Consider the following 25,316-nt stretch of genomic DNA (forward strand, 5'->3'; position numbering starts at 1 on the left):
ATGCCCAGACCCAAGGACTGGGTAACCTGCGTAGGGAAAAGTGGGCTGGTCCTACTCCTTCTTACGCTCCTGTGATGTCATCAAGGCTGGGCTAGAATCTGGCTCTTAATGTGTCAAATCTTAGATGGAGCTGCGAAACCAATTTCTTTCTATTTCACTCGTCCCCATGTCCCAAACTTTGGATGGGCAAGGGAATTCTTTGGGTAAACACAATGGCAAAAAAAAATTAAGAGATTTGTTGCTGTTGATTTATAGAGCACTTATTGCCCTTTCAATTAAAGGCAAGGGAGCTTTTGCTGTTGTTAAAAGTGAATATATGGGTGCATATTTTTAAGAACTCATCCAGTAAGAACACTACAGTGAGTCCTGTGAAAAAATAAATATTGTCAATCCTTTGAAAATTGTAAATGAAATATATTACAGACTAGGCCAATGTTGATGGTATTTTATGTGAGGCATATGGATGGCACAATGTAGTTTAAATATGAAATACACTGTAGAACTGTCTATGTTAGTGAAAAAGAAGCAGACTGCCTAGTCATATGAAATCATTTTCACACTCCCAGGTGGCCATTTGAGGGAGAGCAATGCAATTTGCTGTTGCTAGAAATAATTGATGTCAATTATTTTTGCTGACTTTTTACAAGGTTGTGGATATAAATGAAAATTAATTCACAGTAAATATGTCCAGTTCTGATATGCTGCATCAGTAAATGAACAGTTCTATGAAATTAGCACTTGTGTTAGTATAACCGCCCTCCTTCCCCATCACACTTTTGCCCAAGGTATTGTTTCAGGTGCCTAGCGATTTAATTGAGCATTTTGATGACTCAGTTGAATGACCATCCTCAGTGATTTGAGACAAAATTTTTTCAAGGTACTTAGGAATTCTATCTGTCAATCATCTAACTAGTTTTTAGCTAACTCTTCCAGTGAAAATTAATCTGTTCATTAGATTTCACTTTCGGATTCCATAAATTCACTTACTTAGTCTTAGCATAATTGCTGTCATTACCATTATACGTCATAAGATACCATGACATGTCACAACATAGCCAATATACTTAATAGAATTATTGGGGGCTATGTCACAATGTCTTAAGACGTTTGTCTCTGTATTTGGAAATCGCCTTCCTGTAACAAATGGACTGCAGCTTGAAATAGCCTTTTCTAAGTAACATTTATGATGTATGACCAGATTTCACAGCAAGTTGTAAGGTGATTCACCACTTCATGCTCTCGATAACCTGATGGAGTGTTATCAACCAAATGTCAATTCTCTAGTTTTGGTATCACATCTGCGATAATTCTTCTCAAAGCTGTCAGGGAATTGGCATAATTTAGAGGTGACATATGGAGGTTCTGAAGGCAGCTGTGTGCTCATAGCAAGTCAAGAGCCACAGTGAAATGGAATCTCAGGCGCATTATGGATTTTTGCTGGGCGATATTGAAATAACTCTGGCTCGATAAGGTGCCAGAGCCAAGAATGAATGAAGTCCATTTGTTATCAAGTCACTGATTTATTTCAAAATAACCTATAGGTCAGCTACAGGCGCCCAACTAATTTCTCCAATAGGGCGACATAAATGGCTCTGGCTCTAGACTGATAGTAGAAACAAGCTCTCCTTTTCCCCTGTCAGCATTCCCGTGGGCAAAACAACAGACAGGGCCAAGGGAGTCTCTTGTGAATTTTATATTGCTGAAAGTTTAATGCATAAAAAATAAAGAGGCACAATCAGTCACATGCATTTGATCCGCTAGAAAAGAGAGCAAACACACACACCCAAGTAAAAGGAAAGCTTTTCTGATCCATTTCTATTCTTAAGTGTTCGATTGTCTCTATTCCACAGTAACGTCATGCCATCCAATCATAGCAGTCCACAAAGGCAGGAGTGGTTAGCAAGTATGTTTTCCTTTTTGCCATGTCAGTAATAGGGAGGATCTCTAAACCACTGACAAGAGGAAAAGAAAGAGAGAATGCTATGTTCTATGGGCCTGATTGTGCCAGGCCCTTAAGAGAGTGGGGAAGGGAGCTCACCTCTTACATGAATTTAGCGGGGGTCTCTCACATTAATTCCTGCCTATATGCCCTCCTCTGTGGGATGCCAGAGGCTCACAGGGCTCCAGAGAGGACAAGCAGAGGAAGGGATGATGTGGGTTTTGGACCCATCCACCTTCTTATGCACCAGTCAAGAGGAAGCCAGATGCACTGTGGCAAGGAAAAAGGATGCAACATCCTCTAGGAAGGTGTAACCTACATAATCTCCATTGCTCAAGGATTCTGTTGGGTGAGGGATTGTGCCACCCCGAGAAATGCACTTTCCTACCCCCATCCCCAACCCCTCTCTGTATATAGCTGTGTTATATCATGCCAGCTAGCCTCAATATCCCTTCATTTGGTCAGTTTGAGGAACCGTTCCCATTTTTTCAAAGAACAGTTTCAATTGGCCCTCAAGTGCTCAAGATCATTGCATGACCTCATAGACCTTACTGTGATGAAAAAAGTTCCTGAAAGTCCATCTAAATTTTACTTTGCTGGAACTGAGCCTGGATGAGAGAATCCCTCAATAGCCCATCAATTTAAGTGTATTTATTGTGTCCTTGTTTCTAATTAGTACTGTATTCCCTAAAAGTGGCAAGCGCTATTACACTGTTTTGGTCTGCTGGTATTATCTGTTGTTTGAGACATCTGACCAGCACTAGTAGTAGAAGACTCAAGTCAGACATAGAGGGAAGAACTTGTTAAGGCAGGTGATTAGTGCCTTTCACTTCTGGAGACTTGAGTTCAGATTCTGTCTGAAGGCATAAGTGAAAAAGAGTCAGGCAATGAGGGGGGGCTGGGGTTTCAAACTTCCCTATTGGTGTACATTACAGTACTGTGTAGACCGGTATTAGATTACGGACAGCTTCTGCTCCAGTGAAGCCTAGGTTTGAAATGCATGGGTGTAAATTAGAGCAAAAATTGTCTCTTTCAGGCTGATTCTCCACTGTTTTGCATCTTGTGTCATCATTTATATCTACCTGTGAAAAGTGAGTGCAAAATGTCATTATACTGATAGGAATGGAAAACCTGTCTTACGAAAGGAGACTGAAAGAGCTTGGCTTGTTTAGCTTAACCAAAAGAAGGCTGAGGGGAGATATGATTGCTCTTTATGAATATATCAGAGGGATAAATATCAGGGAGGGAAAGGAATTATTTAAGCTTAGTACCAATGTGGACATAAGAACAAATGGATATAAACTGGACACTAGGAAGTTTAGACTTGAAATTAGATGAAGTTTCTAACCATCAGAGGAGTGAAATTCTGGAACAGCCTTCCAAGGGGAGTAGTGGGGGCAAAAGACATATCTGGCTTCAAGACTAAGCCTGATAAGTTTATGGAGGGGATGGAATGATGGGATAGCCTAATTTTGGCAATTAATTGATCTTTTATTATTAGCAGGTAAATATGCCCAGTGGTCTGTGATGGGATGTTAATGGGGTGGGATCTGAGTTACTACAGATAATTCTTTCCTAGGTGCTGGCTAGTGAGTCTTGCCCATATGCTCAGGGTTTAACTGATCGCCATATTTGGGGTCAGGAAGGAATTTTCCTCCAGGGAAGATTGGCAGAGGCTCTGGAGATTTTTCGCATTCCTTTGCAGCATAGGGCACGGGTCACTTGCTGGTTGATTCTCTGCACCTTAAGGTCGTTAAACCACGATTTGAGGACTTCAGTAACTCAGATATAGGTTAGGGGTTTGATACAGGAGTGGGTGGGTGAGATTCTGTTGCCTGCATTGTGCAGGAGGTCAGACTAAATGACCATAATGGTCCCTTCTGACCTTAAGTCTATGAATCTATGTAGTAGCATTTTACACAACCTGTTTACGTAGGTGTAAATAAGAAGACAAGATGCAGGGCAGTGGAGAATTTATCTATGTTCAGGTTACTTAATCTGAGTGCTACTGAGTTAGAAAATGTTGGCTTCTTCATTCTCCTTGCACTTGCTGAACTGACGAGATTAGTCTATGATGATGTAAGAGCATGGCTTCTTTGGAAGGGTGAAATATCCACCATGGGGCACTTTTTGTCAGTTCATTAATCAACAACAAGCTCATTTCTTAGGCAAAACTGAACTGTTAAAGTTTTCATGATTGGAAGGGACGAGAGAAAAGCCATCCAAAGCTCATCAGCTATTTGGGATTTGAATATGCATAAATTCCTGTTCATAATTAATGCAGCAGGGTACTCAAGATGAGGAGAGAAATCACAAGTTCTTCAGCAAAAGATTTTCAGATGAGTTAGGGGCACCCTGTTCTGTTCTGTTCGACTCTCTGCTTAAGACAATAAAAATCCCAAAGGATCCTTGAGGAGATGTGTTACAGGGTCCTTTTAGCTCTCTCAGTAATTCAAAGTCAAACAGAGAGAGGGAGAGTGCAAGTATGCATTTCTAGGATAATTACCAGTTTATTAGCATTCATTAAATTGGTTATTTGATATAAATCCTGTGCTGTTGCTTTCTTTTTTACTTAAAAATTCAAAGCTCCATTAGGACTGGAAATGGAAATACATTTTAATAATTTGTAAATTTCCAGAAAGCAAAAGTTACGCAAGACCATCTGGTACTTCAGTAATAGAAACATAAATATATACATTTAAGCTTTAAGAATAATTCAGGATCCATTTTGCAAGGCTAATAAAGCTTGTTGGTTTTGAAAGATGATATGTCTGTCCAGGGAGCTATATCACTTTGGTCAGGAAAAAAAAACTTTTATTGGAGGAGCCTTCAATCCTGTAAATCCCCAACCCCGTCCCCAACTCAGCCCTGCTTATAATATTGAGTAGTTAAGATACACATTTAAGACCCACAGGAAAGAACTTCCCACACATGTATGGAGAGGGAGTCCCACATTCCTACTTCCTGTCAAAAATGATCACACTCCCCACAAAGCCATCAGTTTATGTTCTGTTAGGGTCTGATCCAAATCCTTTGACTTAAATAAGAGTTGGTCCATTCACCTCCGTAGGCTTTGGCTCAGACTTTTAATTCCTCCTTAAAAACCTACCTTTGCCGTGAGGTCTACAACTCACTACCAGATAAAAGCAGACAAACTAGTCACACCTATCTGTGACTACCATGACCACTGTGACTATGAACTTAAGACATGAACACCCATGTCTGTTTCCTTTTTTCCCACCACTCACCTACCTATGGGTCTCTTTATCCACCTTTCACATATCGTCTAATCCCTGGATGCTGAATTTTCTATAGCAAGGACTATGTTTGTGTTATTTACTTGTACAGCGTCTGGTGCAAGGGAGTCCTTACACATTGTGAACTCAATTGGAATTAATAATATTAATAAAAGGTAAAAATATCAACTTCTATATTCCTAACTAATTTGGAAGCGGAAAACTTGGTATTCAACTGATTGGGGGGGCAGCCTGCTCCTGTTTAGAATGTTCTCCATCCCTCCCTTTGAAGATATGCTGCTGTTGGAGGATTTTCTCTCCATCTTCTTCAACAGCCTAGATCAAACCTGTTAGCCCTTGAGCTGCTTCTGATTAATGGGAGTTGTCCTCCCACATCTTTGATAACTGCTTCTGGTGAGGATGAGAGAACAGGAAAAAGAAATACCTAGAAATGTTAGAAATACACTCTTCCTTGTGATATTTTAATGAGCTTGAAGCTTATGGTAATCAAGAAATTCCCTCCTCTGGAAATGAAAGGGGGTTTATGTTAATCTATTGCGACACTGATTGTTTTCCCAGTGTGAAATGATGGATCTTCTGTGTAGCTGTGTGATAGCAGCTACATACTGTGTCACCTCCTCGCCAAACCTAGAGACTTGGGAATGGATTTGTGTGAGGGATAACAGGGAACTATTATCTCCTTATTTTAGCTGTCGAGGTGTCTTTAACAGACACAGTATTAAAGGACATTCCTTTTCCCCGTAGATTCATCTCTCGCAACCGCTCGCCATTCTGTGGTTTCCTGAGGCACATACACTGATTTATAGTACCAGCCTTCCACACTTTCTTGGAAACTGTTGATTTTTTTTTTTGGTCAGAAAAACAAAATTGTTTGGCCAAAGACTAAACATATTTTATTTTGGTGGTTTTTGACAACAAATTTTTGGTTGTGGGGTTTTCAGTAGAAAGTCAAAATCTTTTATGAAGATGCTCTCATTTTCTAACCCAGCTGTACATGGAATTCTTTGCCTTTGCAAAGATAGCCAGTAGAAGTTTTGTTCAGTCCTCTGCAATGGAAGATTTCATTGTGTATCACACATGCTGATAACGCCATTGACCTTTGCTCTCCACTATCTTTTTCACCCTCAACTCTGTTTTCTCTTCCACTCAGGCCCCGAGCTGTACACTTGATCCAGTCATCAGCATTTCCCTTCTCCCATTACTCATCATTCTATTAGTGAATTCAAACATGTTGAAACACCCTTTCCTAATTATAGCTCCCTTCTCTACTATGCAGGAGAAAGGAAACTCTGGGAGTTTCAAGAGTCTGAGTTCCTTAGGAGTTCTTCCATCAGGGAGATGGGGTTTGCCTTCGTGCGGAAGATGACAGGGATGCACAGAGGCACATGTGCATCTCAGTAATCAACAGGACGAAAGGAGAATCCCTACAGGTGCACACAATACAAGGGGAGTCCATACAATTGAGTAATTTACAAGGGGGGAATCGTTATAAATGCATTCAAAAGGGAAACTAGGCAGAGGTATATTTTGCAAGGAGAATCCCCTCTGTGCAGGTGGATACTTTGCAAAGGGCAACCACTCATAGGGATTAATTGCACACGTAAATTAATCATGGGCAATATTAGTCTCACAGACATGTTCTCGTACATCATTAAAAGGCTTCCCCTCAATAGCGTGACCATATATCCCTATGCTAAATACTGGACACCTGGTAAAATGACTTGTATTCAAGTGAGTTCAATAGCAATCAGTCAGAACTATGCAGTGCAACTATTCAAATTAACATCAAATTGACTGAGCCCTTGTTAAAAAGAAATAGTGTATAGTTGGATTCTTTTTATTTACCTTCTTATCTTTAAGGTTATAGGGCTCACACACGGATGGGTGACACACCCACAAGGGGAGAGGTGACACACACACACTCCCCTACATCTTTCTCATGCTGGGGGGCAGAGGGAGGGTGTTGACCGACCAACTCAATCCTCCTTGTCCAGTGCTATTGACCCTTTATGCCTGGCTGGGCCCCTGGGACAGACCTGGCTGTCCTGGTACCCGGTGTCGCATCTTCCAAGGCAACACTTGGGGAGGGAGGGCACGCATGGTTCACACTTCTGCCAGGGTTCACAATGTGGCCAGCGACAGCCTTTTGGCACTGTGTGGGAGGGAAGTGACAGGTGGGGGAAGGGATGACCTGGTCTGGGTCTTTGGAGAACTCGTCTCTTCCCCCACCCCAGCCCAGTGTGGCTAGAAGCAGCTTGACCCTTCCTGCCCACACAGTGTCGAAAGGCAGCTAACACCTTCAGGCTGCTGCTGGCCACAGCTGGCCTCCAGCTACAGTGCAGGCAGGAAAGGGTTAAGCCCTACGGATGCATTGTTCACCAGGGCCAATGGAACCTGACTGCAGACGCTTCAGCTAACAGGGCCAGAAGGTGGCTCAGCAGGGGAGGAAGCCTAGGGGACAGAGCAGCCCCACAGTCCCTGGAACCCAGGGTGGGAAGGTGGTGGGTGAAGAGGGTTGCTAAGACCCTGCCCCTGGGGCTGCTGTGGAGCCTACAAGCAGGGCCATCCCTAGAGGGGTGCAGGGCCCAGGGCGGAAGTGATGGATTCTTCTCTTCCGGGACCAACCATGCTGCCCAATCACACCAGCCTGCAAAGCCTCCCAAAGCACAGGGCCCGGAGCGGTTGTTCGAATTCTCTCTACCCAAGGCATGGCTCTGCCTGCAGGTTTGGGACGTGAACAGTCTGGAAATCACTTTCTCTGTCCAAGTCCAGAGCTAAGGCCTTGGCTACACTGGGGTTTTACAGCTCTGCAACTTTCTCGCTCAGGGGTATGAAAAAATCACCCCCCTGAGCACTGCAAGATACAGTGCTGTAAAACACCAGTGTAAACAGTGCTGCAGCTCTGGGAGCACGACTCCCAGGGCTGCAAGCTAAACCCCATGAGGATGTGGAGTTCTGGGGAGCTCTCTCCCAGCGCTGGCACTGTGGCCACACTCGCACTTCAAAGCGCTGCCATGGCAGCCCTGCCACAGCAGTGCTTTGAAGTTTCAAGTGTAGCCATACCCTAAGTTGAGGGGCAGAGAAGCTTCATTGTGCCAGTGCTGTGCAGGGCTTTGACACTTGCAGGGCTCAGCTTCTCCTGGCCAGTGCCCCGGGCCAGAAGGTCTTCAGCTTTCCCAGGGCACCAGCCCAGCCAGAGGCAGTGGGGGAAGGAAGGAACCTGCCAGACAGGCTGTTGGTGAGCTGAGCGCTTTGACCAGGGACTGGTTCTCCTCACAGTGCTGGGAGTGGAACACGTCCCACCAGGGCGGTTATGGAGGAGCAGCAGGGTTGGGGGGGGGGGGAAGGGGCAAAGCAGGGAGAGGACAGCGAGAGTGGGAGCACGTAGAGGGCCAATGGGTTGGCAGCAGAGGCGACATGTAACTGGCCACCGCCTGGCGCCTGCCCACACTCACCAGCCACTGCAGCTCACAGCGGAGGCTGTGCTGGCAGACCAGCAGGGGGAGTCGCAAGCCCCATGTGCTGTATCTTCACCCCACCACCAGCCTTACACACCCACCCCTGTTGTTAGTCACTGGACCCCCTCTGTCATGGTATAATTCCCCACTCTGAACCTTAGCGTCCAAAAGAGGGAGTACAAGCATGAATTCCTCTAAGCTCAATTTCCAGCTTAGTACTTGTAGCGCTGCCACCAACCAGGAATTCCAGTGCCTGGTACACTCTGGTCCCCCCAAAACCTTGCCCAGGTACCCCCCAAGACCCAGACCCTCTGGATCTTAACACAAGGAAAGTAAACCCTTTCCCTCACCATTGCCTCTTCCAGACTTCCCCTCCCTGGGTTACCCTGGAAAATCACTGTGATTCAAACGCCTTGAATCTTAAAACAGAGAGGAAAATTCACCTTCCCCCCTCCTTCTCTTTCCCCCTCCCAGACTCTCCCTGAGAGAGAAAGTAATCCTAACACAGAGAGAAATTAACCTTTCTCTCCCCCTTCCCTCCTTTCTCCCCACCATTTCCCTGGTGGATCCAGACCCAGTCCCCTGGGGTCTCACCAGAATAAAAAAACAATCAGGTTCTTAAACAAGAAAAACTTTTAATTAAAGAAAGAAAAAACAGTAAAAATTCTCTTTGTAAATTTAAGATGGAATATGTTACAGGGTCTTTCAGCTATAGACACTGGGAATATCCTCCCAACCTAAGTATACAAGTACAAAGTAAAATCCTTTTAGCAAAATACAAATTTGAACTCCTTCCAGCCAAATACACATTTGCAAATAAAGAAAACAAACATAAGCCTAATTCGCTTTATCTACCCAGTACTCACTATTCTGAACTTATAAGAGCCTGTAACGGAGAGATTGGAGAGAAACCTGGTTGCATGTCTGGTCACTCTCAGAACCCAGAGAGAACAACAACCAAAACTAACAGCAGACACAAAGACTTCCCTCCCTCAAGATTTGAAAGTACCCTGGCCCCTGATTGGTCCTTTGGTCAGGTGACAGCCAGGGTCACTGAACTTGTTAACCCTTTACAATCAAAAGAGACATGAAGTACTCCTGTTCTATTAACCTTTAACTATCTGTTTATGACACCCTCCATTCACCGCTGGTGGGCAGGTGGCTGGCAAGCAGGGATCTGGCCAGCAGCAGGACCCACCAGTACTGATGCAGGGGAGACAGAAAATATGGGATAATTTGCCCGTTTTTAAGAAAAAGTCAGGACATCTGCAGGAGGGCTTAAATACAGGACTGTCCCTTTAAAAACGGGGCATCTGGTCAATTACCCCTCAGTTTCTGCAGATTCTGCTGTGAAAGAAGTTAGGAATAGTGTACTTTTAAAAACAAACAATAAAGAATCCTAACCAAACCCTACCTTTTGGGCTGGATCAGCGGCAGTCACATGACTATCTCTTACTGCTATTATATGGGATGCTCTGCATCAGGAGGCCCCCACAAGCATTCAGAATGCACAACAGAAGTTGGACAAATAGTTAAAAGACTAAGGAAGCCTGCTTTGAGGTTAAAAATAGTGAAGCAGAGCTCTTCTGTGTTCTTGGACATGCAAGCAATTCAGACCCAAATGGTGTAATTACCGGGGAGAGCTATTGTAAGGACTTAGAAGTGCTATGAATTTGTGTTGCCTTTAGGCACATTCCGTCTCTTTCCCTTTGCCTGAGGCCTAGTAGTTGGGAAAAACACACAGACACACAAATCCTTCTGGCTCGAGTGCTTTCTATTTCCTGAGACAGCAAGGGAGAAATGTGGCATGACTTGTTTTCAAAGTTGGTTCTTTAAGAGAAGAAAGCAGAGGGGGCTGACTTGTATCAACTGCCAGCTTGCAGCATGTCAGGGTGTCATAAACAGATAGCTAAGGGTTAATGTCTCTTTCACCTGAAGCACCTGACCAGAGGACCAATCAGGAAACCGGATTTTTTCAACTTTGGGTGGAGGGATTTAAGTGTCTTTGTCTTTGTTTTCTGGCTGCCTGCTTTCTCTGAGCTTTGGAGAAGTAGTTTCTTTTTTCTAGTCTTCTGTTTCCAAGTGTAAGGACAAAGAGATCAGATAGTAAGTTCTATGGTTTCTTTTCTTTGGTATTTGCATGAATATAAGTGCTGGAGTGCTTTGATTTGTATTCTTTTGGAATAAGGCTGTTTATTCAATATTCTTTTAAGCAATTGACCCTGTGTTGTATCATCTTAATACAGAGAGAACATTTGTACTTATTTTTCTTTCTTTTTATATAAAGCTTTCTTTTAAGACCTGTTGGAGTTTTTCTTTACTTCAGGGAAATTGAGTCTGTACTCACCAGGGAATTGGTGGGAGGAAGAAAAGGGGAGATCTGTGTGTTGGATTGCTAGCCTGATGTTGCATTCCCTCTGGGGGAATAGGAAAGTACTTTTTGTTTCCAGGATTGGGAACAGAGAGGGGGAGTCTCTCTGTGTAGTTTCACAGAGCTTGTGTCTGTGTATCTCTCCAGGAGCACCTGGAGGGGGGAAGGGAAAAAGGATTATTTCCCTTGGTTGTGAGACTCAAGGGATTTGGGTCTTGGGGTCCCCAGGGAAGGTTTTTCAGGGGGACCAGAGTGCCCCAAAACACTCTAATTTTTTGGGTGGTGGCAGCAGGTACCAGGTCCAAGCTGGTAACTAAGCTTGGAGGTTTTCATGCTAACCCCCATATTTTGGACGCTAAGGTCCAAATCTGGGACTAAGGTTATTACATGGTGGCAGTGGGTGGGAGATAGACAGAATCCAGAAGCCAGTAGGAATATTATATTTTTCTTTTCTCTGCTAAGGGCTTTTTAGCAGAGAGAAGCAGTTGGTTTTAAAAGGGAACCAGAGAGAATTTTTTTTTCTGCTCTCTCTCGCAGTTTGTGGCTTGCATGTTAAGGGTCTTTTGTCATGCAATAGCCCTCCCATTAGGAGGCAAGTACCAGCACTTATAGGCATGCAAATAAAGTGGTTTTTCTGGTTTCCCTTCATTGAACATTAGCTAGAGAGAGAAAGGGAAAAAAGCACTGTTGCTAGGCAGACTTCAGGAGGCAACAGAGCCTGCAGTTCAGAAGAGAAACACCAGAGGGCACCCCAACACAAGAAAACAGGAACCATGACTTCTAAGGCAAAAATCGACGCCGAAGAACAAATCAAAGAAGCTGAACACAGGCGACAACTGGAAATAAAACAAAAAGAGATGGAGATGAAAGAAAGAGAAGAACAGATCAAAGAGGCAGCCTACCAAAGAGAACAGGCAGCCAAAGAGGCAGCCAAGGAGGCAGCACACAAAAGAAAACTAGAAGAAGAAGAGGTGGCCTACCGAAGGAAACAAGCAGAAGAAGAGTTGGCCCACAGAAGGAAGCAAGAAGAAGAAGAGGTGGCCTACCGAAGGAAACAAGCAGAAGAAGAGTCGGCCCACCACCGAGAAATGGAAAAAACAACAAAAAGAGAATGAAGAGAAGGAAAAACAGAGAAAACATGAACTGGAGTTGGCAAAAGCTGGGCTGCCTGTGCCAGCCAACCCTAACAACCCGGCGCCAAATATTGCTCCACAGCCCAGGAAATTTCCCACCTACAAGGCAGGTGATGACACCGAGGCCTTCTTGGAAAATTTTGAAAGAGCCTGTCTTGGGTACAGCATTCCCGAAGACCAGTACATGGTAGAATTGAGGTCACAGCTCAGTGGACCTTTAGCAGAGGTGGCAGCTGAAATGCCTAAGCACCAAATGAATGACTATAAACTTTTTCTAACCAAGGCCAGATACAGGATGGGGATAACCCCAGATCATGCCCGTCGGCGCTTCAGAACCCAAAAGTGGAAACCAGAGGTGTCATTTCCCAAACACGCCTACTACATTGCAAAAAACTATGAGGCCTGGCTAACAGGAAACAACATTCAAACCTTGGAAGAACTGAACCTCCTCATACAAATGGAGCAGTTCTTGGATGGTGTTCCTGAAGACATCACGCGGTACATACAAGATGGAAACCCCAAGAATATCGCTGAGGCGGGGGAGATTGGAGCCAAATGGATGGAACTGGCAGAAAGCAAGAAAGCTACTGTCAAGGGGAACGATTACCCCAGGGGGCACACAGACCATAAACCCTACAACCGAGGACAGCCAAAGACCCCACATACCACCCAAGTAAAGCCACAGATACCCTACCCTTCAACCTCACCAGTCTCCAGTAACTCACCTCGGCCCAGTGACCCATCAGATGGAAGATGCTTTAAGTGTAATGAACTGGGACATATCAAGGCCAAGTGTCCCAAGAACACCATGCGAGTGCAATTCATTACACCACCATCACACCAAAGATCCCCAGGCCCGGATGCCTCTCAAATACCCTTGGAGCGAAGGGAAAATTTGAGAGTGGGCGGAAAGAAGGTTACTGCGTGGAGAGACACGGGGGCACAAGTGTCAGCTATCCACCAATCCTTCGTTGACCCCAAATTCATCAACCCAAAGGCCAAAGTTACAATTTACCCCTTCAAGTCACAAGCTGTAGACTTGCCTACAGCTCAACTGCCTGTCCAGTACAAAGGCTGGTCAGGAATGTGGACTTTTGCAGTCTATGACAATTATCCTATCCCCATGCTACTGGGGGAAGACTTGGCCAACCAGGTGAGGCGGGCCAAGAGAGTGGGAATGGTTACACGTAGCCAAACCAGGCAAGCTTCCAGACCCATTCCTGTTCCTGAACCGTCCACAGAGGCCCCGTCTGTGTTACCAGAGACCCAGACAGAGGTAGTGGACCCGGATTCCATGCCTACCACTGAAACAGCCACAGCATCTCCAGTCCCAGGCCCGGAACTGGAACAGCAACCAGCACCAGCAAGTGCAACTACATCTTCAAACTCAACGCCAGAGGGCGCCAGCGAGCCAAAACTGGCAGAAGCAACAGACAGCCATACCCAAAAGGCTCAGCCAGAGCCTGAAATACCCTCAGGTGCACCAGCGGAGAGCGGTTCACCAGCAACGGAAACAACCCCATCACCTACATCGCTTCCAGAGGGACCAAGCCCAAGTCCACAGTCTGAGGAAGAACTGGTGACCCCAGCCTCAAGGGAACAGTTCCAGACTGAGCAGGAAGCAGATGACAGCCTTCAGAAAGCTTGGGCGGCGGCACGGAGCACCCCACCGCCTCTCAGCTCTTCTAATCGATCCCGGTTTGTTATAGACCAAGGACTTTTATACAAGGAAATTCTTTCTGGTGGACACCGGGAAGAATGGCAGCCGCAAAAACAGTTGGTGGTTCCAACTAAGTACCGGGGGAAGCTCTTAAGCTTAGCCCATGATCATCCCAGTGGGCATGCTGGGGTGAACAGAACCAAAGACCGGTTGGGGAAGTCCTTCCACTGGGAGGGGATGGGCAAGGACGTTGCCAAGTATGTCCGGTCTTGTGAGGTATGCCAAAGAGTGGGAAAGCCTCAAGACCAGGTCAAGGCCCCTCTCCAGCCACTCCCCATAATTGAGGTCCCATTTCAGCGAGTAGCTGTGGATATTCTGGGCCCTTTCCCAAAAAAGACGCCCAGAGGAAAGCAGTACGTACTGACTTTAGTGGACTTTGCTACCCGATGGCCAGAAGCAGTAGCTCTAGGCAACACCAGGGCTAACACTGTGTGCCTGGCCCTAACAGACATCTTTGCCAGGGTAGGTTGGCCCTCTGACATCCTTACAGATTCAGGGTCTAATTTCCTGGCAGGGACCATGGAAAAACTGTGGGAAACTCATGGGGTGAATTACTTGGTTGCCACCCCGTACCACCATCAAACCAATGGCCTGGTTGAAAGGTTCAATGGAACTTTGGGGGCCATGATACGAAAATTCATCAACGAATTCTCCAATAATTGGGACCTAGTGTTGCAGCAGTTGCTGTTTGCCTACAGGGCTGTACCACATCCCAGTTTAGGGTTTTCACCATTTGAACTTGTGTATGGTCACGAGGTTAAGGGGCCATTACAGTTGGTGAAGCAGCAATGGGAGGGGTTTACGCCTTCTCCAGGAACTAACATTCTGGACTTTGTAAGCAACCTACAAAGCACCCTCCGACACTCTTTAGCCCTTGCTAAAGAGAACCTAAAGGATGCTCAAGAAGAGCAAAAGGCCTGGTATGACAGACATGCCAGAGATCGGTCCTTCAAGGTAGGAGACCAGGTTATGGTCTTGAAGGCGCAACAGGCCCATAAGATGGAAGCATCATGGGAAGGGCCCTTCACGGTCCAAGAGCGCCTGGGAGCTGTAAACTACCTCATAGCATTTCCCAATTCCTCACTAAAGCCTAAAGTGTACCATGTTAATTCTCTCAAGCCTTTCTATTCCAGAGACTTACAGGTTTGTCAGTTTACAGTCCAGGGAGAGGATGCTGAGTGGCCTAACGGGGTCTACTACGACGGGAAAAAAGACGGTGGCGTGGAAGAGGTGAACCTCTCAACCACTCTGGAATGTCTGCAGCGGCAGCAAATCAAGGAGCTGTGCACCAGCTTCGCCCCATTGTTCTCAGCCACCCCAGGACGGACTGAACGGGCATACCACTCCATTGATACAGGTAATGCTCACCCAATCAGAACCCCACCCTACCGAGTGTCTCCTCATGCCCAAGCTGCTATAAAACGGGAGATCCAGAACATGCTACAAATGGGTATAATCCGCCCATCTACTAGTGCATGGGCATCTCCAGTGGTTCTGGTACCCAAACCAGATGGGGAAATACGCTTTTGCGTGGACTACCGTAAGCTAAATGCGGTAACTCGTCCGGACAACTATCCAATGCCACGTACCGATGAGCTATTGGAAAAGTTGGGACGTGCCCAGTTCATCTCTACAATAGACTTAACCAAGGGGTACTGGCAAGTACCGCTAGATAAACCTGCCAAGGAGAGATCAGCATTCGTCACCCATGCGGGGGTGTATGAATTCAATGTCCTTCCTTTCGGCCTTCGAAATGCACCCGCCACCTTCCAGAGGCTGGTAGATGGTCTACTAGCTGGACTGGGAGAATTTGCAGTTGCCTACCTCGATGATGTGGCCATTTTTTCAGACTCCTGGCCCGAACACCTACTACACCTGGAAAAGGTCTTTGAGCGCATCAGGCAGGCAGGACTAACTGTTAAGGCCAAAAAGTGTCAAATAGGCCAAAACAGAGTGACTTACCTGGGGCACCAGGTGGGTCGAGGAACCATAAACCCCCTACAGGCCAAGGTGGATGCTATCCAAAAGTGGCCTGTCCCAAAGTCAAAGAAGCAGGTCCAATCCTTCTTAGGCTTGGCCGGATACTACAGGCGATTTGTACCCCACTACAGCCAAATCGCTGCCCCACTGACCGACCTGACCAAAAAGACCCAGCCAAATGCAGTTAAGTGGACTGATGAGTGTCAAAAGGCCTTTACCCAACTTAAGGCAACGCTCATGTCTGACCCTGTGCTCAGGGCCCCAGATTTTGACAAGCCATTCCTAGTAACCACCGATGCATCTGAGCGTGGTATAGGAGCAGTGCTCATGCAGGAAGCAACAGATCACAACTTCCATCCTGTCGTGTTTCTCAGCAAGAAACTGTCTGAGAGGGAAAGTCACTGGTCAGTCAGTGAAAAGGAATGCTATGCCATTGTGTACGCCCTGGAAAAGCTACGCCCATATGTTTGGGGACGGCGGTTCCAACTACAAACTGACCATGCTGCACTACAGTGGCTTCATACTGCCAAGGGGAACAACAAGAAACTTCTTCGTTGGAGTTTGGACTTAAGAGGGTGTGGATTGCTCTGCATTTCCCAAAGCCCTGTTTCCAGATGAACTACCAGTAAAACAGAGGAAAAATGGATGATAGGCAGTGTGATACAGGAGGGCCAGGGAGCAGTGGGAGAGTGGTAGAGGGGAAGTATAAGCCCTAGGCTAATTAAGGTATGGTTCCCTGTAGACTAGGGAGGGTTGCTACAGATTAATTGGAGCACCTGTAGCCAATTAAGGCCCTGCTTCAGGCAGTCAGGGGAGAAGGAGAGAGGACTGGAGCTTGGAGGTGTGCTGTGAGACTTGGAAGATCAAAAAAAAAATGGAGTAAGGGAGACCCTGCCCCAGCAGGAGAGGGAGAGTCCCCACCCCAGCATTTAAGGACTGAAGGTACCCCACCCAAGGGGGAAGAGGGTAAGAATCCACAGGGGTAGAGAGGGGCTGGGGCTCAGCGTAAGGAGCAAACCCAGACCCCTCCCCTGCTTCCCTCCTTTACCACCTTCCTGGGCCACTAGTGGGGCCCTCAGTGCCCCAAGAGCAGGGGCAAGGGGTGGCATTTTAGCCATCCACCAAGAAAAGCGCAGGACCCACCCTACTACATTGGCCATCTTGTCACAGTGGTTATAGAAATGTTGTTTTGGTTTTTTCTCTGTTCTCTTTTCTGGATGGTCTGTATGTGTCTGAGATGCTGAGTAGTATCTCCTTTCCATTCATTTTGAACCTTTCCCCTTCAATTCAACCATGTTGGCTGTATCTCTGCAGTAAAACTTGTGCTGCAGCTGGGAGGATGAGAAATGTGGAACCTTTCCAAAAGCTGTTTGTCAGTGATGGCGATAGCATGGTTGGATGGGCTCATCTGAACAACAATAACTTTTTTAATACTGCTAAATGCAAAGTCATATATCTAGGAACCAAGAATGTAGATCTCCCTTATAAGATGGGGGACTGTGTTTTGGAAAGCAGTGACTCAGAACAGGACTTAAGGGTCATGTTGGCTAACCAAATGAATGTGAGCTCCCAGTGTGATGTGGTAGCTAAAAGACTAAATGCAGTTCTTGGCAGTATAGGTTGGGGACTATCAAGCAGAAGTATGGAGGTGTTAGTAGTATGTATATAGCATGAAGGAGACCACTACTGAAAAATTGTGTCCAGTTTTGGTGTCCACATTTTAAAAAAAGTCAACAAATTGGAAAGGGTTCAGAAGGAGCCACTGGAAAACAAGCCTTATAGTAAAAGATGCTCAATCTGCTGATTAACCTTAACAGAAGGTCAAGAGTTGACTTGTTCACAGTATATAAGTGCCTAGATAGGGAGAAGTTTCCAATAGCCTTTAACCTTCTAAAGGCATCACAAGCCACAACAAAATCAAATGACTGTAAGGTGAAGCTAGACAAATTAATTACGAATAAGGTGCACATTTTGAATTGTAGGGATGATTAACTACTGGAAGAATTTAGAGGCAGATGTGATGGATTTTCCATCACTTGAAATATTTAAGCCAAGATTATTTCAAGACAATGTCAGGATTGAGCAAGATATCATTCTAAAAATATACTCTTGCTCAGGGGTGGGCAAACTTTTTGGCCTGAGGGTCACATCTGGGTGGGGAAATGGCATGCAGGGCTGGGGCAGGTGGTTGGGATGCAGGGGGCAGTGTGGAGAGTGGAAGGGGGTGCAGTGTGCAGGAAGGGCTCAGGCAAGGGGTTAGGGCAGAGGAGGAGTGTGGGGTTTATGAGAGGACTCAGGGAAGGGGGATGGGGTGCAGAAGGGGTGCAGAGTGCAGGAGGGAGCTCAGGACAGGGGTGCAGGGAGGGGTGCAGGGTGTAGGAGGGGCTCAGGTACAGGAGAGGTACAGCAGGGGGCTCAGGTCAGGGAGTTGGGGTGCAGGAGGGGTTCAGGCTCTGGCCCGATGCCACTTTCCTGGAGCAGCTCCAGGATGGCAGCGGTGCACCACTCCCAGAAGCCACTAGCTAATCATAATGGTTTCTTGGGCCTTAAAATCTACATAAAATAACAGTTCTGTATTTCTGGTGATGTCCCCATTGGCTCTTTTCCCTCCTGCGTCATCTGAAAGTAGAATGAATGCACTTCTAGTTTCCAGGACTCAGATTAAGGGACTTTGAGGATTCTCCCTGACTTGCATCTCTTGTGCTGATAGACCTCCAAATGTTGATGTTATAGTTTCACACCTCTTCTCCAACTTTCTCCCCGGAAGTGGTGTTAAGTGGTGACTTTCACTTCTCTAGAGAACTATTCCCAAGAGCAGAGGCTTGGATTCCCTTCACAGTAGTTCTTGTGAGTGGTCAGGCAGGGGTGCTTGCTAGGAGCTGTAACACTACTGAAAAGGAGATTCAGGGGGTCGTTTGTTTGTTTTGTAACGTTCTATCTAGATAAAAGGAACTAGTGCTATCTATTGGGGATTGAGGAAATCTTGTAGCTGTGCTGGCACAAGTGGGTGCACTATCTATGGTGTACATACTGAGTTTATTTTTCTCGCTTCCCCCCCTCAGTCCCATCATTACTCCTTTTGGTAATAGTCTCTTGGAAGCAAAATGAAAACTCAATAACATTTGTATTTGAAATATGGTTTTGACTAAACATTGGGCAAATGGGATTGCAATGAGACAAAAGCAGATAGATAATCCACATAGACAGGTGAATGATGATCAAATATCTGGGACTCTGCCCAATCCAAGTAAGGAGATGAAGGGGTGACCTGTTATAAAATACTTCTTCTGCAGGATTCCATATTAGTGTCTTTAGTCTTTAGAAAACAGCCAAGGTAAAGACAGATAGACATGTGACTATGGACAGACAGAAGGCAATCTGGCCACAGTTGGACAAGGACAAAGTGGGAGGGAATGGTTATACCATTCCTGAATCTCTTCTGTAAGACCTCACTGGTGCCATGTTGGTGTTAGTATAATCATTCTGCTCAAGCAACTCATTTACTTAAGACAATTTCATTCTTTTCCCATTAAGTTTTGTAACTTCCTTTTCAACATAAGCAGACAATTACACATACAACTCTTTCCAAAGATAAATAGATAAATCTGCCACTGGATAGATCCCTGATGTATCAGCTACAAAGAGGTGGTCTGTTTTGTATAGATGTCCCTTCACTTTTAAAAAAAATTATTCTTGGAGAGTCTTATGTGAATCATGGAGCTTGGGAACTACTAGAATTGCAACTCAAATGTTCCAATTAAAAGTATTACCTATAAAATGCAGATCACTTGAGTGAAAAGAGAAAGAGAGAGAAAAGAGGGAAGGGGAAGAACAAAAGGAAGGGAGAGAGGGAATGAAAAAGAAAGTCATTTAAAATAATGCAACATTTTAACTATATTAACTATGAGACAGCCATTTTCTCATGCATTGTTTCTTGATAAACTTGCTATGTGCATGGCAGAATTCAGGAAGTTAGGGATAAGTGAAAGACCCTCAGTTCAGTTTAGATAAAGATCCAAAGATTTGTTTTTCAAGCAGGATTCCTAATATTTCACTGTGTTGTCAGGGTCAAGCATGCTATACAAAGTATTTTTCTTGGCCACACTCCCACTTATGTTGCAAGGCACAAAGATCATGAAGATGAATGAACCCACCATTTTCATATCTCAGAGAAGGGTTCAGTATGAAGATTGGGTGATGAGTCAAGCCTTTTCATATGTATCTGAACTGGGTTCTGTTATTCCTAAGGTAAGTAGCTTTGTCTAGACCCTAGATTTCCACAGATTCATAGAGTTAAACGCTAGAAAAGGCCACAATAATCATTGAGTCCAGTGAATTCCACAGTGCTGTGACACAAATGGAGTCTGCTGTTCAGTACAGTCAGTGAAATATGCACTAATTCCTTCTATGAAGAGGCGAGTAGGCGGAATTTCGGTGACTTTGCTCTGCACAGTTTGTCGAATGAAAACTAGGTTTCAGTGTAACCTCAGGGGAGCCATGATCACAGTTAACAGCCCAGTTTCTGCATACTATCCTTATCTGTCTGTCTGTTTCACTTTCAGTTGACTGGCAGACAGGTTATGGTACGGTATATACAAACATCCCACTTACAGTGCTGGAAACAAAGCACTCGGAATCTGATTTGAACAAACTGACGCCTGATAGAGTTGGACAGGTGGTAGAGACCCTGGCTTGCAATCTGGAGTCACCCCCTGTGCATGTAAAAGTCCCCCATAGGAATACTTTATCATTGCATTGCATTTGCTTCTGATTAAACATCAGGCAACGAACATCTGCGGACACAGACACATTTATTATAATGAGCAAATCATGAATACACTTCTCTACCACATTACTGGAAGTAAGAGTGACTGTTTTAATATTATGAATATAATATTGGACTTCTGCATGCTTCCCATGCATGGGATAGATATGAAAGTATCGCCTGGAACTGGTCAGATGCAGAACTCCTCTGGTGTCCTAACGTATTATTAGTAGGAACTTTGTAAGCAGGTTTTGTCTCTCTGTCCATCCATCTGTCTGTCTGCCTTTCTGTATAGACAATAAAAATACATAGATGTGTTTCAAATGATTTATTTTATTCTGAGATACGTTCCTCCAAATAGTATCTGGGCAGAAAAAGGGACACCAGGGAAAAAACCCCACTGTTTAATGTGTTGAGCTTTTGCTAAAATGCTGGTGGCTTGTAACCATGCTGTGGTTTAACGAGCTCAGGTCATCTCCCTTTCTATCCTATGTCATTGTAGACTCACTCCCTGAGCAGTGAAACAGCCAGTGTGGGAACTGATCTTAGGCTACAAAATGTAACTAGGAGAACTCAAAGAAACTTATTATTTAAAGGAATAAGGAAGGGAAATGCTAGCTGGATTCTTCCCCTTTTGCATGAGTGTGCTTTAGGCACCTGGCTCTGGCGCCACAGGGCCCCCAAACCAAGAGAGTTTGCTATATGGTTTGGTAACATTAACCATAGCTATGCAAAAAAATAATGACACACGAGCTGCCATATGGGTCAGTGACAATGGGACTCCACACTCTTCCTTCCCTTTTTAAGCCTTCCTCTCAAATGACACAGCAACATAAGGATGGGGGTCAATGGTCGCCTTGACAGTGAGTAAGGTTTATTTATAATTAACTCAAGAAATGAGCCAGGCTTAGCTGCTATAGAAAACAGATACTGCTGGTTCCTTCATTTGTCACCAACCTGTACAGGTGTCTTCCTCTGCCCCTAGGTGATGTTGCCTTCTTCTCTTATTGCCAGACAGTGCCGAGATTTCTCCACATGCTCAGCCATGGGTTGTGCCTTACACTAGTGTTCAGGTGCTTACCCTCATACTCAGACAGAGTTCCCACATCCTGTCTATGAGTCAAACCCTATATTCTCAGAGGACACCAAGACATTGCACGTAATGTAACAGATTTTTACCTTTTTGCTTTTTAAAAAAGTCATGTACATAAAAAAATGTTTAAAGAATATTATTAGTTGCAAAGTTAATTTGAAAATTAGGAAATGCCAGATTTATGGCTGATTATGCAACCCTAATTAGAACCTTTTGTGCATATGTAGTAAGGTATAAAATCTTTAATGACATGATTACATCCTTTTTCCCCATATGATCCCCTACCTCATTCAGGGCACAGGTTGCAGTAGTGGGTGGAATTATGGGATCATGGCCAGTTGTAAACTTGACATTCTGAACTTTTGAGTGCTTGACTTGGAATATGGTAAAAACAAGTTATTTAGGTTTTGATACATGTAATATTATTTAGCTTATCTAGCCAAATAGTCTTTGCAACCAAAGACTGTACTGGACAAAAGCTGTCAGTGAGTCTATACTTGACTGCAATCCAACCACTTACTCTAGGTGAGATGCCTGGAGACAAAGTTCTTGTAGCTTATCAAGCAGGACAGATATCGAGCCAGTGACTGACTGACCCTATATTCAACTGCAGAGTCTCATGTTGAAACTCATTATATTTTTACCCTCCCTCCACAAGTGGACTCTTCTAGTATCCTTTCTACTCCTTGAAGTGGCCAAACCAAGCTGCCAAATAGGCAAGGAAAGTTGGGTGTCTGGCCTGTGAATGACTCAAGCACTCCTCAGAGAAGGTGTTTTATGGCCCTGCTGAAGACTCCTAGTTAAGATGCAACAGCAACAGACTTCTGATTGCCTGGTGTGGGAGGTTTCCATGAAAGATTCTGTGAGTTCAATACATTCTACAATTGATAACACTTCTTAGCACTCTTCTAGTTGTTACTGAATTGATTCCAGACTGGTGCTTATGAAGAAAAATATCCTTTGCATGTGTGTGTATTTGAGCTGTTTAGGACCTATTAATAACCATGTGGGAAGACGGCTGCATTGTGACAGATCAATACACAGAGTAGCATCCTTGAGGGGGATGCAGGGAGTGGTTTGGAATCAGTGGTACAGGAAACATTGCTGATTTTTGCTGGTGCATATGAGACTTCCATCTGAATAACCCCTTTTTTTCTTGTGAGGTTAGTGTAACAAACTCTGTTTGGGGACCATACCACAGTGGGGACTGGAGTATGAAGCCAAGCTTGGCCCTTTGCTCTCTGGGCTGGCAGGGACTTAGAGTATTGAGGATGAGGCTGGCTCTGCCTTGTGTGTCAGTGCTGAACGACCCTCCTCTATCCAAGCTACAGGCAAAGTGCTTTGTGGAACACCATATTAACTCTTTGCTAGTGGGCCCAATGGTCAAACTTGCATATCTGCTGGGGTGTGCAGAGGGCTGGAAATTCTGCAGCAGCTTCAAGCCAATTGAAGAAAGAAGTGTTTAATGATTAGAAATGAACATAAATACTAGTCAGCACAGTAGCCCCTCTGTTATCTACATTCAGATTAAATTACACTTGCTTCACTCTAACCCTAAACTCTGAGATTTCATTGCTTGCAAATTTTTGCATCACTGGGAATGACTGCAGTGCAGATGCTGTCAGAGGAACTTGGAGGTTTTGGCAGCTTGGTGGGAGACAATTGGGGCTTTTGTCACCCTGGAAGACGTAAGGGCAATTTGGGTTAAGCTCATTGGCAGGATGTTTCTGCTAAAGTGATCAGCAGTGAAATGGTTAACAGTGTTGCCATTTGCAGTGTCATGATTAGGTTGCAGAATCAACATTCCATTGAAATGAATGATGCAATTCACATGTCTCTGAGCTATTGTTTCAGGCTGCCTGCAAACTCAGGAAAACATTACTGCATTGGCTACACTCAGTTTGTAGCGTTAAAGTGTTCTTCACAACCAAAAGGGCTAGAAGACTGGTTCTTGATTCTGCTCTCATTTACACTAAATCAGGAATAACTCCACTTCAGAAACACTTCCCTCGTCCCGGTGCCCAGTGAACCAGAACAGCCCATGGATCATCTGGAGAAAGAAATATGACTCTCCATGAGGGAATGGACAGTTGAAATAACTTGAATTACTTAAGGGATGCCATTCATGAAGGAAGAGTAAGGGCCTGATCCAAAGCTCATTGAAATCAATGGGAAGATTTCAAATGGTTTCAAGGGTCCTGTCAAGGTTCCTCCCCCACTCTGAACTTTAGGGTACAGATGTGGGGACCTGCATGGACACTTCTAAGCTTAATTACTAGCTTAGATCTGGTAACACTGCCACCATCCAGAAATTTCTGTGTCTGGAACACTGCCTGTCCCCCTAAAACCTTCCCCTCCCTGGGCAGCCTTGAGAGGCTTTTTCACCAAGTTCCTGGTGAACAGCGATCCAACCCCTTGGATCTTAACACAAGGATAATTTAACCATCCCCCCTCCTTTCCTCCACCAATTCCTGGTGAGTCCAGATCCAATCCCCTTTGATCTTAAAACAAGGAAAAATCAATCAGGTTCTTAAAAAGAAAGCTTTGAATTAAAGAAAGAAAGGTAAAAATCATCTCTGTAAAATCAGGATGGAAAATACTTTACAAGGTAATCAGATTCATATAGCCCAAAGGAACCCCTCTAGCCTTAGGTTCAAAGTTACAGCAAACAGAGGTAAAATCCTCTCAGCAAAAAGGAACATTTACAAGTTGAGAAAACAAAAATAAGACTAACACGCCTTGCCTGGCTGTTACTTACAAGTTTAAAATGTGAGAGACTGATTCAGAAAGATTTGGAGAGCCTGGATTGACATCTGGTCCCTCTTAGTCCCAAGAACGACAACCCCCAAAACAATGAGCACAAACAAGACTTCCCTCCACCAAGATCTGAAAGTATCTTGTCCCCTTATTGGTCCTCTGGTCAGGTGTCAGCCAGGTTTACTGAGCTTCTTAACCCTTTACAGGTAAAAGAGGCATTAACCCTTAACTATCTGTTTATTACAGGTCCAGATTTACAAAGGTATTTAGGCACTTAAATACCACTGGCAGGTTGAGATCTGCTGATAAAAAGAGCTATATATGAGCTAGGAATTATTATTATTATTATTATTATTTATTATTAATAGTAATAATACATGCTGGTGAAATCTGCAAAACTGACAGAACTTACATCTGAAATCTTCTAGTTACACAGCAGCAGGACAGAAGAACCATTTCTCAGGTTGGTGGGGGGGCACTCCATTTCACCTTTAGTTTTTTTTGCTGAGACTGCCAAAAACTGCCTGTCATGGGTGTGTTTGTGTGATGTGGTCTCCTGTTTGCTAGGAAGTGAAAAGCAGCCATCAGTTCACTTCACATGGGCTACTGACAAGGTTATGGATAGTGGACAAGTGATATATAGCCCTGCCCACATGAAATCTGCATTTTCTTAGAGAACTCCTTTTAAAGCCTCACTTTGAGGCAGCAGCGCCACCAAATTGAAGATATTTTGTTGCCAATGGGTGGTAATGACTTTTAGCCAGTAAAGACTAAGAAATGATGTCAAGCCAACAACCTAGAGAGGAGAAATTCTGTATTTCATTACCAGTTACATCAGAGCTA

General features: G+C 44.7%; 2 protein-coding genes across 3 annotated transcripts in view; both read right to left on the reverse strand.

Moving 5' to 3' along the window:
* Positions 1 to 25,316, reverse strand: part of LOC127031930 (troponin T, cardiac muscle-like) — a 192,403-nt gene that overhangs the window by 89,521 nt on the left and 77,566 nt on the right. The window lies entirely within an intron of this gene.
* Positions 1 to 25,316, reverse strand: part of CHRM2 (cholinergic receptor muscarinic 2) — a 192,771-nt gene that overhangs the window by 14,603 nt on the left and 152,852 nt on the right. The window contains exon 3 of one of the 2 annotated variants that reach the window (XR_007768592.1): positions 24,924 to 25,036. The exons of the other annotated variant lie outside the window; for it this stretch is intronic. The gene's annotated coding sequence lies outside the window, so the exon portion shown is untranslated. Of the gene's footprint in view, positions 1 to 24,923; positions 25,037 to 25,316 lie in introns of those variants that run through there. 2 annotated transcript variants of the gene reach the window in all.

The sequence above is a fragment of the Gopherus flavomarginatus genome, chromosome 1 (assembly GCF_025201925.1).
Source record: "Gopherus flavomarginatus isolate rGopFla2 chromosome 1, rGopFla2.mat.asm, whole genome shotgun sequence".
NCBI lineage: Eukaryota > Metazoa > Chordata > Testudines > Testudinidae > Gopherus > Gopherus flavomarginatus.